General features: G+C 38.6%; 1 protein-coding gene across 2 annotated transcripts in view; it reads left to right on the top strand.

Annotated features, from left to right (window-relative positions):
* The window catches only part of DTWD2 (DTW domain containing 2), a 379,651-nt gene that overhangs the window by 192,301 nt on the left and 170,022 nt on the right, over positions 1-17,328 (top strand). For both annotated transcript variants that reach the window (XR_006200970.1, XR_006200967.1), the window contains one exon: positions 15,596-15,731. The gene's annotated coding sequence lies outside the window, so the exon portion shown is untranslated. Of the gene's footprint in view, positions 1-15,595 lie in introns of those variants that run through there.

Here is a 17,328-nt window from a genome sequence, read left to right as displayed (position 1 = left end):
ATTGCTCATTTACCATTCTGAAAATCCTAGGGCCCTTAAGAATTATGCAAAATCTACACTGCCTGTGCTCTATAAATGGAACAACAAAGCCTCTATGACAGCACATCTGTTTACTGCAAGGTTTACTGAATATTTTAAGCCCGCTGTTGAGACGTATTGCTCAGAAAAAAAAAAAAAAAAGATTTCTTTCAAAATATTATCACTCATTGATAATGCACCTGGTTACCTAGAGCTCCAATGGAGATATACAATGAGATTTATGTTGTTCTCAGGCCTGCTAACACATCATCCATTTTGCAGTTCAGAATCATTTCGATTTTCAAGTCTTAATGAAATACCTTTTGTAAAGCTATAGCTCCCATAAGTAGTGATTTCTTTGATGGATCTGGACAAAGGAAATTGAAAACCTTCTGTAAATGATTCCCCATTCTAGATGCCATTAAGCACATCCATGATTCATGAGAAGTGGTCAAAATATCAAAATTCACAGGAGTTTGGAAGAAGTTGATTTCAACCCTCAAAGATGACTATGAGGGGTTCAAAACCTCTGTGGAGGAGATCACTGCCGATGTGGTAGTAATAGCAGAACTAGAATGAGAAGTGGAGCCTGAAGATATGACTGAATTGCTATAATCTTGGGATAAAACCTTAATGGATAAGGAGTTGCTTCTTATGGACTATCAAAGAAAGTAGTTTCTTGAGATGGAATTGACTCCTGGTGAAGACACCATGGAGATTGTTGAAATGACAACACAGGATTTAGAGCATGACATACACTTAGTTGATAAAGCAGGAGCAGGGTTTGAGAGGACGTATTCCAACTTTGAAGGAAGCTTTAGTGTGGATAAAATTCTATGAAATAGCATCATGTGCTGTTAGAAATTGTTCCTGAAACAAATGTCACTCAGTACAGCAAACTTGACTCTTGTCTTATTTTAAGAAACTGCCACAGCCATCCAGCCTTCAGCAACCACCATCCTGATGGGTCAGCAGCCATCAGCATCAAGGCAAGACCCTCCACTGGACAAAAGATTACAACTCCCTGAAAGCTCATATGATGGTTAGCATTTTTTAGCAATGAAGTATTTTTAAATTAAGGTATGTATATTATCTTTTAGACATAGTGCTACTGCACACGTAACAGGTCTATAGTGCAGTGTAAGCATAACTGGAAAACAAAAAGAAAATTCATTAGACTCACTTTATTGCAATATCTGCTTTATTGCCATGGTTTGTAATCAGACCTGCAGTATCTCTCAGCTGTAGGCAGTGCTTTGTCAAGTTCTTCCTTTCTCCCCACTCCCCCTTCCCCTTCTCTCTTTCCCTTCCTTTTTTTCCGTCCTTCAAAAGATAAACTGGGGCATATTAAAAATGTTAAGAGTTTATTTGAACAAAAATCGATTGGAATTGGGCAGCGCTCAACCGCAAGTGGTGAGGAGGAAATATTTATGTAGAGAAAGTGTGAAAGAAAGAAGGGACATTGACTGGCTATAGCTTAGAGCCTAGTTGGCTGTTTGTAATTGGTCGTCGTTAGCATTTTGATTTCCTAACCTTGAGCCATTTATTTACAGGCTTAGATTTTGGTTGCTTAAGTAGGCTACCCCAGCATTAGAGCCACATCAGTCTAATGGCTTCCTTGTTTAATTAGACCTTTCTTCTCTTCCTTCCTTCCTTTCTCTCACTCCTTTCTTTCTTTTCAGTAGAATCCATGTGGCTTTTAAAAATTTAATCCTTAATAAGATTATTTTGAGTTTCTCATCACTTCAAATGAAGCCCAGTACTTGAGCTACGTTTAAAAAGCTATACAAACAAAAATCTACAACAACCATAAAACTTAGATTTTTTAAAAAAAGTTTTATTTATTTTTGAGAGAGAGTGAGAGAGAGAATGAGTGGAGGAGGGCCAGAGAGAGAGGGAGACACAGAATCCGAAGCTGGCTCCAGGCTCTGAGCTGTCTGCATAGAGCCCAACGTGGGGCTTGAACTCACCGTGAAATCATGAGCTGAGCCGAAGTTGGACGCTTAACTGACTGAGCCACCCAGGTGCCCCCATAAAACTTTAACCTAAGGTGAAAGTTGGTGAAACCTAAGGATTCCTTGTTGGTAAATGTTTCTGGATTCCAGCTTACGTTTAGCTATTGAGCCTAGAAAGAATAGATGCTTTTATTCTGAGATGTGAAGCCCTGCCATTTAGAAATCCTTTCCTTCAATATTGAAAAATAGATGTTTTTCTAGGCTTAGTGGTTTGAGATTTCTGACTTTGCAGGAGTGTCTCTGTATTCCAGGTGAAATCAATTACATTCATTGACATTCCCACTACAGTGAATGGGATATTCTTGTACATTTCCAAAAGAGTTGAAGTCAGAGCAAAGCCAGGTAGCAAATAGTCGTTGTTAGTCTGATTTGATCTACAAAAATGACAGATGCATTTTTAGAGCTCAAATTAAAAATGTAAAAAGTTAGGCCTGGATATTATGATATATTGTAATGCAAATAACCAAAATTTCATCTAGTCATAGCTCAAACCTGTTTTATTTAATCAGTCAACAAATATTTATTGCATATTTGTTGGATATTGGAAAACGAGCAAAGTGTCACAGAGCTAAGTTCATTTTCATTCCCTGCTTTCTTCTCTTTATTTCCCTATTTTTGTTGCACTTTTTCTACTCCTAGGGGCCCACTCTCATTTTTAGAGCTATATCTAATCTGCTAGAATAATTATAAAATTTTAGTCTTTTTCTACACACATGCATGCCATTATCCCTGTCCTTTCATTCTAAATCAGACAGTTTTTCCCTCAAACATGGGCCATTGCCCTTGCTCCCTACTGGTCTCTGTGCTGTTGGATGAAACATATTTTTGTCTTTGGGATTCACTTTCTGAAGAGGCAAAGGAATGGCTTGGCTGTTGCTAGGTCAGAGCAGACCCCAGCGAGGGCTGTGATTAGAGTATGGTAGAATACTAAACAGGACAAGTGATCTGGAAAGACTACAGAAGAAGGCGAGAAGAGGAAATCAGGATGGATAAGCTGAAGAGCTGGGAGGAATCATGGTCACAGGCAACAGGCTGAGATCAGAGAGGCAAGTTGGTGTCATGGGGTCCTGTCAGCAGATACTGTAAGTCTCGAGTGCAGTGTTAGGACTCTAGATTGTATGAGGATGGATGAGAGCAAACCCTGGCACTTTATATATCCTTCCCAAATTAGACTGATCTCCAACTCTGTGCCCCAGCCAAGCTCATACACTTATCTGTCTCCATGTTTATTTTGTTCTTCTCTTTCATGTATTTATTACTTCCTTTTGAAATTCTATCCAGTTTTCAAAACCCATATTAATTCTAGCTGTTTCTTTAAGCTTTTCCTGATCACATTGACCACAGGTATTTTTCTCTTTGAAATTCACTTTTTCAAGAGTCAAAGGAATGAGCATTTATTTGAGTGTCTCTAAGTGCAAAATTAAACATTTTTTTTAATGTTTATTTTTTGAGAGAGAGAGACAGACAGAATGTGAGCAGGGGAGGGGCAGAGAGAGAAGGAGACACAGAATCTGAAGTAGGCTCCAGGCTTTGAGCTTTCAGCACGGAGTCAGACATGGGGCTCGAACTCACAAACAGTAAGATCATGACCTGAGCTGAAGTTGGTCGCTTAACTGACTGAGCCACCAGGCGCCCCAAAATGTGCAAAATTTTTTATTTGACCTTTCTTTGTCTAATCCTTATTAAAACCTTATATAAAGGGTATCTCTGATTGAAAGATGTGAGGACTGAATCTAGAGACTGATAATACTTTCTGCCTTTTTGAGTTGTAATGATGCATCCATTAGGATTCTGAAAAAACATGAGGAAGTCTTGGCTGCATCTCCTAGGAGATTTTGTGGGCCACATGATGTTCAGCCTATTATGGGACTCAGATAATATCCTGGTATAACTTGACTGAAGAGAAGAAAATATTTGTAATAAGTTTATAAGACTTATAAGACTTACAGTCTTTCCCTGGTATCCTCCCAGGACTGACTCATTGCATCTGCACACACAACCAAATGGTGTAGCACCAGACATTCTGAGATAGGATCACCCATGGAGAGAGTAGACAGAGAAGAGGGGGCCCACAGCTAAATACTGCTGTGTCCTCACATCTAGGGGGCATTCACTTGTGTCAGAGGCGAGATTGACTAAAATGAGGGCAGAAAAAGGAGTTTGTTAGGATAGAGATTCATGGTTGCCTTGATAGAAGCCCTTTCTAATGAAATGGAGGACAGTAACTTGATCAGAATATATAGATAATAGCTGTAGAAAGCTTTTCTATGAAGGGAGGAGAGAAATAGGCCAAAGCTGCAGAGAGATATGGATCAAAGGATTATTTGTTGACATGGGAAATAATACAACAGAATTATGATGGAAATGATACAGGAGAGAGTGATAACCCCCTCCCCACCATTTTTTTTTAAAGCAACATGGGGGATTAAAATCCTTGTGTAGGGTTGGGTAGGGGGGGTGGAATCCATACACATGGAGGGGTTGACCCTAGATGGGGTCAGGGCATCTCAGACGGGGTCAAGGCTACCATTTTCTTTATATTAGGAAAATCAGGGAAGTATAGGCACAAAGTTTTAAATGGATTTGGTAGGAGAAGATAGGTCGTTCTTACCTGATTGCATTCATTTTTTTTGTTTCTCTGAAGAATAAGAAGTTTGTTGAAGAGAGGAGAAGGTATGAAGTGGTTAACTCAAATAGTAGGAAGGCAGATTTTCTTGGTAGGTGTGGCAGGATGCTGGTTAATAATGAGAACCCTTTCAAGAATTGTGGACATACATTTAAAGGATGACTTGTTTTAGGTGATCTTCTCCTGAAATATTCAGTTATGTTGAAATAGTCACATGGTATCTAGAGAGTTGGGATTTTCCAAGATTTTGCCAGATACATACAATGCCAGGGGAGGGGGCAAAGGAGGTGTAGCCTTTTCAAGGAAGTTATAAAAGTTTTACACTGTGGAATCTAAGCTGGTTAGGGAGGCTGGGAGAATATGGAGGGAGGGTGAACACCATCAGTGGATTGGAAGTCCCTGTAGGGAGAAGTGATTGAAATCAGGCACATTAAAAAGTCCTGTGGAGTGCTGGAGGTAACAGTCAGAGAGAGTGGGTACTTTAAATCACAATTTTGGAGGTGGTGTGATGGCAAGGTCTGGAGCAAGTGGATAAAATATGGAAGAGATTTTTGGAGGGAAGGATGTTCAGGGACTGATGATCCAGGGTATAGGAAACTTGGCACACATGGATAATGAGATCGCCAAGAATGTAAAAACAGTATGTTAGGGAAAAACACATTGATCCAGATGTGGTCTTTCCTGAATGAAGGAAAGTGACTGCAAGTTCAGCACATGACATCAGCAAGTAGCTGGTGATACAGCTGTATGTGTTGAGCTTCAGAGAAGCAAGGAGAGAGGGGAGACAGGCCGTATCTTGGCGTGGTAGGTAGGTAAGGATAAGACATTTTCAACTCAGGGGTTCATGGGCTGTGGGAGAAAAAACAGCCACCACTTGAGAAGGCCTCAGGAGAAGCAATCTTTTTTGAGGCTTAGTCAAGTTGTTGTCAGAGAAAGAAGATGTTAAGGATAAAGGGAGTCTGTGGATAAGTGGCTGTGAATTTTATAGGGTACAGTTGAGGTTGTAGGTGTTTGGGGAAAGAGACATTGAGGACATATTAGAGCATATGCACATACAGTGTAGGAGTAAAAAGCAGAGGGAGGATGAATAATGTAGAGGTTGATTTAAGTTGGAAATATTGGGGCACTGGACACTGATCATCCAGTAGGTCAGGGGGCATGGTGGCTTGGGAGAAGATGAGGTCCTCCTCTGTAGGGAAGTTTTCTGGATAGCTCCTATGGCCATGGTGGCCTGGAGGAGGCTATCATAAGCAAGGTGAGGACATCTGTGTTTTATGCCTTTTAAAACCATTCTGCCTAGGAGAGATAATATAGGTCTTTGACAATGAATGGGAGATGGGAAATACTGCGTTTTTTTGCTCCTATGTATACTAGATATATGTACACTAAAATATACCTGTTAATGTTCCTTGCCTTCTGTCAGTCATAAAAATGGCACCTGATGTACAGCAAAACTGTAGAAATCAATGTGCTCAGCTCCTAGAGACTTGACTAGCAAGGAGTTCTGACTTTTCTTGCCTCCTGCTTCTCCTTTTAAAGGTCCTTGGAAAATAGAGCTTCTTGCATGAGAGAGTCTGCTCAGTGATCTGCTGTCAGTCACTCTGTAGCTCATGGTGGCTAACCTAAGTGCTACCTGTGTCCAAGCCGACCTCCTCCAGGTCCATTGACTGTTGGCTCTTTCTTTGACCAACCAACCAGTTGGTTCCTGTCCACATAGATCCATCCTAAGTGACCTTATAGATTTATAGACTGTAGTGGGAGCCACGGATTCCCCTAATATTCAGGCTTACTGTTCAGTCTTGACCCATGCTGCTGGCCTTCTTTCTGGGAATATTCTTTAAGGATCCCATTATCACACTCTTTATCTGGCTTGAAATCCAATTGGGAACTGTATTCTCACCCTTTTCCATGAACTCAAAAACCCTGGGCTAATCAATGTGTCTGGCTAGATATCTGTTTTAGTGTCTGCCAATAATCAATAATCTGTTAAGAAACTCCTGAGTAGTCAATGACAGCTGGGAGATTTGTTAGCCTTAAACAGCGGTTCTCAGATTTTGCCCTGTTCTGAATTATCTGGAGAGCTGTTTAAATCACAGATTATTGGACCCACCCCCAAGGTTTTCAATTCTCTAGACCTGAGATGGAGCCAGAGAATCGATAAATTCTCAAGTGATATAATGCTGCTGGTCATTGAGTCACAGTTTGAGAACCACTGGATTGGAACATACTGAAGGCATCTTTGAAATTATATTGCCTAATTTCAGTGCAAAGTTTCAACTATGGCTCAGTCAAAATGTTCATATATTAGAAAAGTTAAATAAAAATGGAATCTATATTCTCAATTGTAATCTTAAGAATAGTTACCCTTTCTTTTATCTCTGTATCCTCTATAGTAGCCTTCAGAATCAAAAGAGCAACGTAAAATCCAAGTTGAAGGGATATGGTTCATGTCCTTGCGTATGTGAAATATGGATACATCCAGGGAAATAGTGAATGATTTCAGAGCCTAAGACTTGTGGGAGGGTCAGCCTTTCTCACAGGGAGTTAACATTCATCTAGCCATCAGTCAATCTCATCTCTGGGTGGATTGATCAATCTTACTCCTTTCCTCTTCACAGACAGATGAGGTCAATTTTGTTGAAATGAGGGTTTTGCCCACTGGATAATTTGAGTGAGAACAAATAAAAGCACTTACTATTCTAGCCGGTTGAAACAGAAAAAAAAAGTTTTTGTTTTAACAAAAGATGACAATTCGAGAAGGGACAAGAGGGCTAAGAAAATAATACACCTGTAATCAGAGCCCATCATCACACATCCCAGAGAAACAGGAGTGTTGGGGCTGGAGAGGTCACTAGTCACAGTGAGTAGGTAGCATTCGTAGCTTTTCTGTCCCGGAGGAGAACAAAAATAATCATATCACTCTTGTAATTTTTAGACTTCTCATATCTTAAAGATTCCCCTATTATTTCCTTAGTTGGCTAGATTTAGAGCCAAGTTCTCAATGTAACAGTTTTTATCATTTAAGAATATGCAACCTGTCTTTGATTCCCTTGCCCATCACTGGTCATCAGCCTAGTAGACACTAAATTCCACAAAACGGAATAGAAAACTTTGTAATTATTCTCACTACGTTAAGATTCATACCTGGTTCAGCATGGATGGGATGAAGGGGAGTAGAAAGAGCAGGACACTGAAGTGAGTTGTAGACAGAGGCCCCAAGGGGGTCCTTAAGAACTGGGGGCAGTAGTGGAGAAGGGAGAACAGAAGAGAGAGATGTGTGGGAGGGGAAGGTTCAGGGCTCTGAATGCATGTCTTTGAACTTGGTTTTAGTAAATTCTGTAATACACAGTGTTTTCCCACCATGGAAGTACAAGCCGGTGGTTTATGTTTTGGCAAATGAATAGCAACATAGAATTGAACAGTGAGTCATTAACTCGTGAGGGAGAATCCAAACACTTGGTGGGATTTGTTTTTGTGATGCTTCATTCTGTCACAAGAATTAGCTGGGGGGTTACTCTCTCCACTTCATTCCCAGTATCAGTATCTCTAGTGCACATGTGGAATATGGGAATTGACTTCAGTTGCTTTTCTCTTTTTCTTTAGGACCCCCTACTTTCCAATTCTCATTTCCAAAGGCACTTGTTTAGTGGTTTTGAGTTTCTGTTATCAAAACTCTAAGTTCAAAAGGTAGAATCAATGTCACCGCATAATAGTTCACCAACAAGATCCATTTATTTGCAATGCTTAAAAAAGTTCTGACAACTTAGCATGGTTTGAGTTTCGATAAGTGATTGCCTGGCATATCTGATACCCTAGCTGAGGTTTTCATCTTGGCTAATATCTTCCTGAGATTACTTTCCAGTCCATTTACTTGGGCAAGGGCTAAAATGTCCTGAGTTTCTAACCATGTGTTAAGGGTGAATGTGAGTATTGAAGTAGAAGGCTAGAAATGTGAGTTTGTTATTCTTGATGTTGTTGTTCTCTAATGTAATTCCTCGGGCTATATGTTTAGGAACAAGAGGCAGAGTGCCTTAGATGGTCCCACGATTATCATATCCACCCCTCAGCAGTCATAGAAAGCATGGACAGTAATTCTCCAATGGCATTTATGCTACAAGTTTTCTTTTACCCCACATGGCTTTTAGGTGGCTATGCTTGGGGGTCCACTTAAAACTTGGTGAACAACTGTTTTGGCCAAGTGATAGATGGGATGTTTCCATCCAAGTTATGCTATTCATAAGAGGACTAATCACTCTTTATCAAACTTTATGCAAATAAAGCCAAATTGGATTTATTAAGGTGATGAAAGAAAATAGGGACTTTTTAATGGGTAGCAATGCTGTACATTATCTAAATGCAATGCAGATGTAATGATGCATTAGAAATGCCGAGAAAATTTAATCAGTGTAGAAAAAAATATAATGAAATGGTTGTTTAAACACTGTAAAGCTAATGTTAGAGTAATTACTTCCCATCGAGCAAGGCGTGGAGTGCACATTACCCAGGCTCTGTTTGATTAGTCATCCTGGCTGCAACATCTGGCCCTTTGATCCATTTTGAATTTAATAGAATTTCTAAACTTCTAAATTTAAGTTTTAGAATGAATGAATAAATAAAACAACTTCTGTAGGAGCCGGAGTTTTTTACTAGCTCATGACAGATTAAAACCGTGTCCCTGACTCACTTCTCCAGTTCCATTGGCACTGTGTTCCCCTTTACTTCTTTATGTGAAAGAGAACACTGAAATCCAGAAGGGCGAACTTCCTTGCTTTGAAGATTAGGTAGCAAATACTTAAAATAATACTTTGGCTTTCTTTGAATGGTCTCTTTTTTGGTGGAAATAGGGGTGGTTTTTAGAACAATTATCTTCTTACCTATTGATAGGAGGGGAATGGAAAGAATGTGTTATAAGAACATATATCTCCTTCCTCTTAATGAAAGTTTACATTTCTTGTTGAAAATTTAGAAAATAAAGGTAATAACCATGAGAAAATAAATATCACCCATAATCATATTCCTCAGAAGTAAATGTTATTAACGTAGTAAACGTTATTTGGGAGGAATTTCATACTAAAAACTGACAGTTAATCTATTCTATTCCTCTAGTCTAATAATTGTATAACTTAACAATTAGCATTGTGGCTAAGAGTGTTAGAGATGGAGTCTGGGTCACCTGTGTCCCAAGTGCTGATTTCACCTTGGGCAAGTTACTTGTTTTCTTTGTGCCTCATTTTCCCCAATTATAAAATACAGACAGAAATAGTATCTGCGTCATAGCATTGTTGTGAAAATTAAATGAGGTAATTAATATATGCAGTGGATTTGAAACAATGCTAAACATGTAATGAGTATTTATAGATGTCAGCTGTTATTACTGCTATTATCATGAATGGTTTCTGATTATAAGAATTGTATTCTCCATGTATTTGTATAATATAACTTTTCCAGTAAGTAATAGCATCTAGCCTTTAGGTCAGTAGATGTTCTTTTACAATATACGTTTCCTATGGCATACATTATATTCCATTATAAGGACCATAGTTTATTTAACTAGTCTCTGATGGATTTTTGGCTATTGTACAATTTAAAAAAAATTTATAAACAATACTTGCTTAGAATTCATCTTTAGGAATAAAATTACTGGATCAAAATGCATATACATGTGAAAATTTTTGATATGCAGAGTAAAATTGCCCTCTATAAAGATCTAAGCATGTCCCTTTTTCTCCTCCCTCTCCAAATGTGGATATTCTTAGCTCCTAGGGGGAAAAAACCAAAACAAAACAGTCTAATGGGTGAAAAGTGGTATGTCATGGTTTCTTTAATTTGCATTAATTTTTTCCTCTGTATCCTGGGATTTTCTCTTCTGTCAATTTCCTATTCATATACTCTGTTCTTATGTCTTTTGGAGATGTGCTCACTTTGGCAGCACATATACATATATCTTTTGGAGCATTAGTCTTTTAGTTTTTAAATTGTGGTTATTTTTTAGAGCTTACGGAGAGTAACTTTTTGCCATATATATTGCAAGTATTTTCTTCAGTCTATGGTTTGCCTGTAATCTTGTTATATGGTTTATATTTTGGTTATATAGACCTTCTAAAAGTTTTCTGTAGTCAAATTACTAATTATTTTTGTTTATGATTTCTAGTTTTGGAGTCAAATTTAGAGAATTTAGAAAGTACTTACATGCATTTTTAGGTAACATTATTAAGGTTTTATTTTGATGTTTAAAAATTTTAATTTTTAAAATTGTTTTATTTATTTTAACATTTTAATCTATCACATCAATTTGAACTGTTTTTGTGTATAGAGTGAGGTGGGAACCCAAGTCGCTCATTCTATCTATCTATCTATCTATCTCTCTAAATTCTTTTCAGTGTAGTTTTAAAATTAAGCTCCTTTACCCATTTGAAACTTTAACTAAAATTTTCTCCATGATACTGGAATTTCAGGTTAAAATTCTGAGAATATTTTTATATATGCTGTTTGGACACATGAGTAATTATATCACAAAAGTGTATAGCATCTACTACCATGTGAACAATATTCTTTACAGTTTCATGGCAGAAGAATTTGTGGTTGAGGAAGAGATAGTTTGGGGACTCTCTTTTAGAAGAAGAATATACAATGGGACACCTAGGTGGCTCAGTTGGTTAAGCATCTGACTCTCGGTTTCGGCTCAGGTCATGATCTCATGGTTCATGGGATTGAGCCCTGCATTGGGCTCTGTACTGACAGTGCTGAGCCTACTTGGGATTCTCTCTTTCTCTCTGCCGTTCCCCTGAGTGCTCTCTCTGTCTCTCTCTCAGAATAAATAAATAAAGTTAAAAAAAAATAAAAGCGAGTTTTATACTTAAAAACACACTGTTAGGTACTGATTAGATATGGATGCTTATTTAGAACAAGAGAAAAAAATCAAGGGAAGTAACACATTTAAGAAAAGCTGACCAATACTCTAAACCTCCCATAATTTGGAAAATAATGCGATACTACTGTTAACAAACTGCACGACCCATTTTGGCTGCGTACTTCTGCTTGCATTTTTATGACAATTTTATAATCTAGCTTTCTATAGAGACAGAGTGAGATATATCAGCTCTTCTGGAATGCTTTGTTTAAGGAGAGCTTTGAGGGGGAAAGAGGACACATAAGTTGGGAAGGCTAGACGGACATGTGGCCTATGGCACCTGGCACTGTGCAATTGTGTACGTGGTGCAAGAGATGCATGGAGATGACTGTAAACCACATAAATATATCCCACTGATCTCAGACTAAACATATTCCTACCCAGCTTTCCCATGTCGGGATCCCCAAAGTACCTGCAGCAACTTCGGTGGCTTTAGTATATTCAGGGTTGTGCATACACCATTAGAATTTTAGAACTTTTTTATTTCTCCCCAAAGAAATCTTGCACCCCTTATTCATCCTTCTCTGAGTCCCTATCTCGCCATCCCAAGGTAACCACTAATCTACTTTTCAGTGTCTATAGATTTGCCTAATATGGACATTTCATATAAACAGAATCTCAGAGTATGTGGTCTTTTGTGACTAGCTTCTTTTACTTAGCATGCTGTTTTCAAGTTCATGCATGTTCACTTGCTTTTATTGCTTAATAATATTTCATGTTATAGATATGCCACATTTTATTTATCTAATTATCACTTGATGGGTATTTGTATTATTTCCACTTCTTGAACATTATTAATAATACTTCTGTATTTATGTACACATTTTTTTTGTTATATGTTTTTACTTCTCCTAGAAGTGAAAACCTAGAAGTAGAATTGCTGGGTCATAAGGTAACTCCATGTTTAACATTTTGGGGAGCTGCCCATCTGATTTCCAAAGTGGCTGCACTATTTTACATTTTTACTGTGGTGTATGAGAGTTCCGATTTCTCCACATCCTCACCAATTCTTGTTAGGTATATTTTTAAAATTTTATTCTAGTCATCCTAGTGAGTAGGAAATTCTGCCTCAATGTGGTTTTGTTTTGTATTTTCCTGATGGCTAATGTCAATTTTACTTTGTCACAGTTTTCTTGATCCCCAAAATGCCTGCAGAAAAATCTACTTTTCCTTCCTTGCCTTTTGCTTTGTGTTCTTTATTTTTTTTTTAATTTTTAAATGTTTATTTTTGAGAGAGAAAGACAGCATAAGTGGAGGACAGGCAGAGATAGAAGGAGACACAGAATCCAAAGCATGCTCCAGGCTCTGAGCTGTCAGCACAGAGCCCATCGCGGGGCTTGAACTCACAAACTGCAAGATCATGACCTGAGCTGAAGTTAGACGCTTAACCGACTCAGCCACCCAGGTGCCCCATCTTTGTGTCCTCTCTCTCTCTATTAGTCCCTAACTCTTGTATTAACCCCTAATATTGGTCGAGTCAGGTTAGAGCACAGAAACTACTCTCGGTATTTCAGTTAGAAGGATTTAATATATGGAGTTAGAGATTAGAAGGAACAGAAGTAAGGGACTGCCTTTTGTCTATTGATTTCAAGGGTTTAGACTGTGGCTGGAATCCCAAGACCAGGAAACCGCTCCAGCTATGGCTTCTGTTGCTGCCACAGTTGCCTGTGCCACCAGGGAATCCTGAGCTGGCAACACAACCTCAAGTACCCTTGCCCCTTTTGGTCAGCAGCAATAGCAGCAGGATGATGGCCTTTTCCTCACTCCCAAAACTCTTGCAGTGCGTCTAATTGTAATAACTTAATTGTTTAAGCCCCATCTAAACAAGGGAGTATGTAGAAAGGGATGGGAATGAATCCTAAGTGTTCACAGACCATAATCAGCCACTGTTCATTCCTTACGACCTGATTGAAAGCATTGGTTTATGAATATTCACAGTTTCTCACTTCCCCATCTCCTGAATAGAAAGGATCTTCTGCTGTCAGTGGCAGCAGTGGGTCTGGGCTTTGGTTGAAAGTGTAATGGATAGAAATGGGAATCAAAAGGAAGTAAGAAAGGTTAAATTTGCATCAGATTTACATGGGAATGGGTGAAGAGTTAATATTAGAAGAAAGGCTTACTCAGAGAAATCCTGACTAAAGGGGGCAGAAGATCCAGTTTGGGCTGAAGTTGAAGGACTATTTGTTGGGAGGCCCAAAAGTAAGACTGGGAGAGTGGTTGGTGCAAGTGCTATGATGTACTGAGAGCTGTCATACACACAAGGCTGGAAGCGCTGTTGAACATAATGTATAGCAATCCCTTTAGCATTTTGCAAGGGACTGGATTAATGATTTAAATTGCCTTTCAATTTTTTATGGGTTTCAAGTTTAATTTTTTTTTTTTCTAAATGTGACACCATGGTGGGCCTGGTTGAGAAGCAACGCCCTTTATTCTGGATTCATCCTCTTTTTCTGATTATTATTAATGAGTGGCTCACTCTTTATGTGAACTGAACTGAAATTTTCACGGTTGGGGGAAAATCATCCAGATATAAAAATAGCAGAAGTTCAAGTGAGAAATGCTTATAGCTAGCTGGATCTGTCTTCTCTCACACCTGCAGCAGAGGCTACTTGGGAATACCCCACCTCCATAATATGTATGAACTTCTTAGTTGGAATGCAGAAGGAAATGGGGAAGGAAGGAAGGAGACATTTGACTTTCAGTGGAATAACACGCATTTTTCCAAACCTATTGAGAAACTGTTCTGTAACTTGTATTTAAAGCCTGTTTTCTGATATTCAAAACATGCTTAAAGGTATTCATTGTGAAGAAGATTTGACACTTCTAAGAATAGACTCAAGAGAAACATTTTCTCTTAGTAGAATAAAATTACTTCAAATTGAAGGGCCTTGAGAGTAGAGTTAATTAGTTATTGTTTAATACAGGGCTCAGTAGAAAGTGGTCTCACCACACTGATAAGCTTCAGAAGAGGCACTGCTTGATTGTATGTTTGTTAAGTGGAACAAAAAAGAGTGAACTTTGTTTTTCTGCTGGGGAAAAATTAATCATAAGGATGCTAGATTCTTTGCCGTGGTCTCCTTTTTTGTTTTAGGTATTGGTTCAGGTTCAGTAGCATTCAATCTGACCACAGATCCCTTGGAATTTAGGAGAGAGAAAGATTAAATTAGAATAGATTGCAAGGCAGACATGGTGGGAAGCTCTCTTTCCTCTAAGATTCCAGGATCGCACAGAAGAATTTGTGGTGTATCATAAAAGCATTTCTTTTAGCAAAGAGATTGAATGTTAGAATCAAGGGCAGTTTCAGAATTTTAGGATTGGAATGGACTTAGGAACTTATGTAGTCTTGGGGTGCCTCGGTGGCTAAATCGGTTGGGCACCCGACTTTGGCTCAGGTCATAATCTCATGGTTTGTGAGTTGGAGCCCTGCGTTGGGCTCTATGCTGGCAGCTTGGAACCTGGAGCCTGCTTCAGGTTCTGTGTCTCATTCTCTCTCTGACCCCCCACACCCTCCGTGCTCTCTCTTTTTGTCTGTCAAAAATAAATGTAAAAAAAAGAAAAAGAACTTATCTAGTCTTGTTTTCTCATGTTTCGAAGGAGGAAGTTGAAAAGTGCACGAGGATGATAAATTTCTCCAGGTCACGCAAGCTGAATTTTGCCTCTAGTCTATTGGATCTTCTTTTGCCCTGCGATCTATGTACTGACAGGCTATAATTGAGTTTAGTGGTGTGTCCTTTATGTGGAACTAGAACTTCCCATCAGTTAAGGGAAGTAGAGACACTCAGAGCAATGCATATGATCTAGAAGTGTTCACTTTAAGAAAAGATCTAAGTATGTTGCTATCCACACCTGAGCAACAAAGACTGACAATGTGTAGAATCAGAGTGAGGGTTGTGCCTCCGTATTATCTCTCTGTCAGTTACTGAAGCTTGTAGCCCTGTGTTAATTTCTGTCTTATGGAGAGTAGTTTGCAAATTAAGATTTTAAAATACAGTAGTACCCTCTTATCTATAGTTTTGCTTTCTTCAGTTTCAGTTACTGGCAACTGACCACGATCTGGAGGCAGATGGTCCTTTTTCTGATACACGGTCAGAAGGTTGATGCTAGTAACCTAACGCTTCATCACCTCACTTCATCTCATCGCGTAGGCATTTTATCATCTCACACCATCCTACAAGAAAGGTGAGTTCAGTACAGTAAGGTATTTTGAAAGAGCAATAGAGCCCTTCTTCTGTCTCCTTCACATAAGTTGTATTACAACATACTATTGTAATTGTTCTATTTTATCATTAGTTCTATTTTATTATTGTTGTTAATCTCTTACTGCACATAATTCATTAATTTAACTTTATCATAAGTATGTACCCATAGGAAAAAACATAGCAGATGTAGGGTTCAATAGTATCTGTGGTTCCAGGCCTGCCCTGGGGGTCTTGGAACATATTCCCTGCAGAGAAGGGGAATGTACAATACTCAACTGAGTTGTCTGTTTTTTAGCTTGGCTTTCAGTTCATCATGTTCAAACTTGAAGATACCTGAGTTTTAGAGTCTTGTCACATACAGAGTTTTTGCCCATAAACTTTTTGTTTTCCTAATACGTTGGAGATGGCAGTTGGTTATGTATCAGAGGGCTTCTTGTGCAAAGATATCTCACCACCTGGTCCATTAGTGATGTCTGAGTGCCATCAATAGAGAACCATTCCTTTGATTTATTAGGCTTTTCTTCATCTGGCCATTTTTGTTTTAAAACTCATATGCCCCTGGAAGGGATAAAGAAAGCAAAAGTGAGTGTGAGAAAACAATTTTCACCTACTTGAGGATATGCCCAGCATTCTGATGTTTGCAATGACAGCCTTCAGGAATTTGCGAGATCCTTTTTTTTTTTTTTCATATATATTTTTTCAGTTTATTTATTTATTTGAAGAGAAAGAGAGATCAAACAGGGGAATGGCACAGAGAGAGGGAGAGAGAATCCCAAGCAGGTTACATACTGTCAGCATAGAGCCCGATGTGGGGCTCAAACCCACAAACCATGAGATCATGACCTGAGCCAAAACCAAGAGTTGGAAGTTTAACCGTGTGAGCCACTGGGGGCCCCAGGAATTGCAAGATCCTAAATCATTATCATTTTTATTCTGTCTATTCCTGTTACCAGAACAGGTTCTGGTTCTTAAATTGGATTTTGGGTTTATGTGTGTTCTTTTTTATTATCCAGAGCACATATATGTTTCACGTGTATTCTTTTGCATATACCAAAATACTGAACAATAAAATTTTAAAAATTCACGTATGCAAGACAAATTTGCAAATAGGGGTCATTTCAAATTTTTGTGATTGTCAGCGTTTTAAATAAAGCACTTAAATATCTTGGCCAAAGCACATTATACTTTGAAGGCCAGCATCTGAACAGGAAGCATCTTTGAATTCTTTTTGTTTTCAGTTGATGGTTCTTGCTAAGGTCCAGTCTAACTAGATAGTGCACTGACTTAGTGAAAAGAGTCACAGTTGTTCTGAGGACTTTGGAAATGCTCGATGAAGGTTCTGGACTGGGTATGTGACTACTATTGGCTCTACATCCAAACTGGAACTTGTAGAATTTTCAATATCATAAGAGATCTAATTTAGAGTAGGACTAATAATTTTTTCCCAAACGCTTTGCATGATATTTAGTAGATGTGTAGTCCTGGGTCTTAATGTTCATCAGAGAAACAGAATTAACAGGATACACACACACTCACACACACACACACACACACACACAC

This window comes from Panthera leo, chromosome A1 (genome assembly GCF_018350215.1).
Source record: "Panthera leo isolate Ple1 chromosome A1, P.leo_Ple1_pat1.1, whole genome shotgun sequence".
NCBI lineage: Eukaryota > Metazoa > Chordata > Mammalia > Carnivora > Felidae > Panthera > Panthera leo.
The sequence above is the reverse complement of the archived record's forward strand: the minus strand, read 5'-3'. Positions and strand labels throughout refer to the sequence as shown.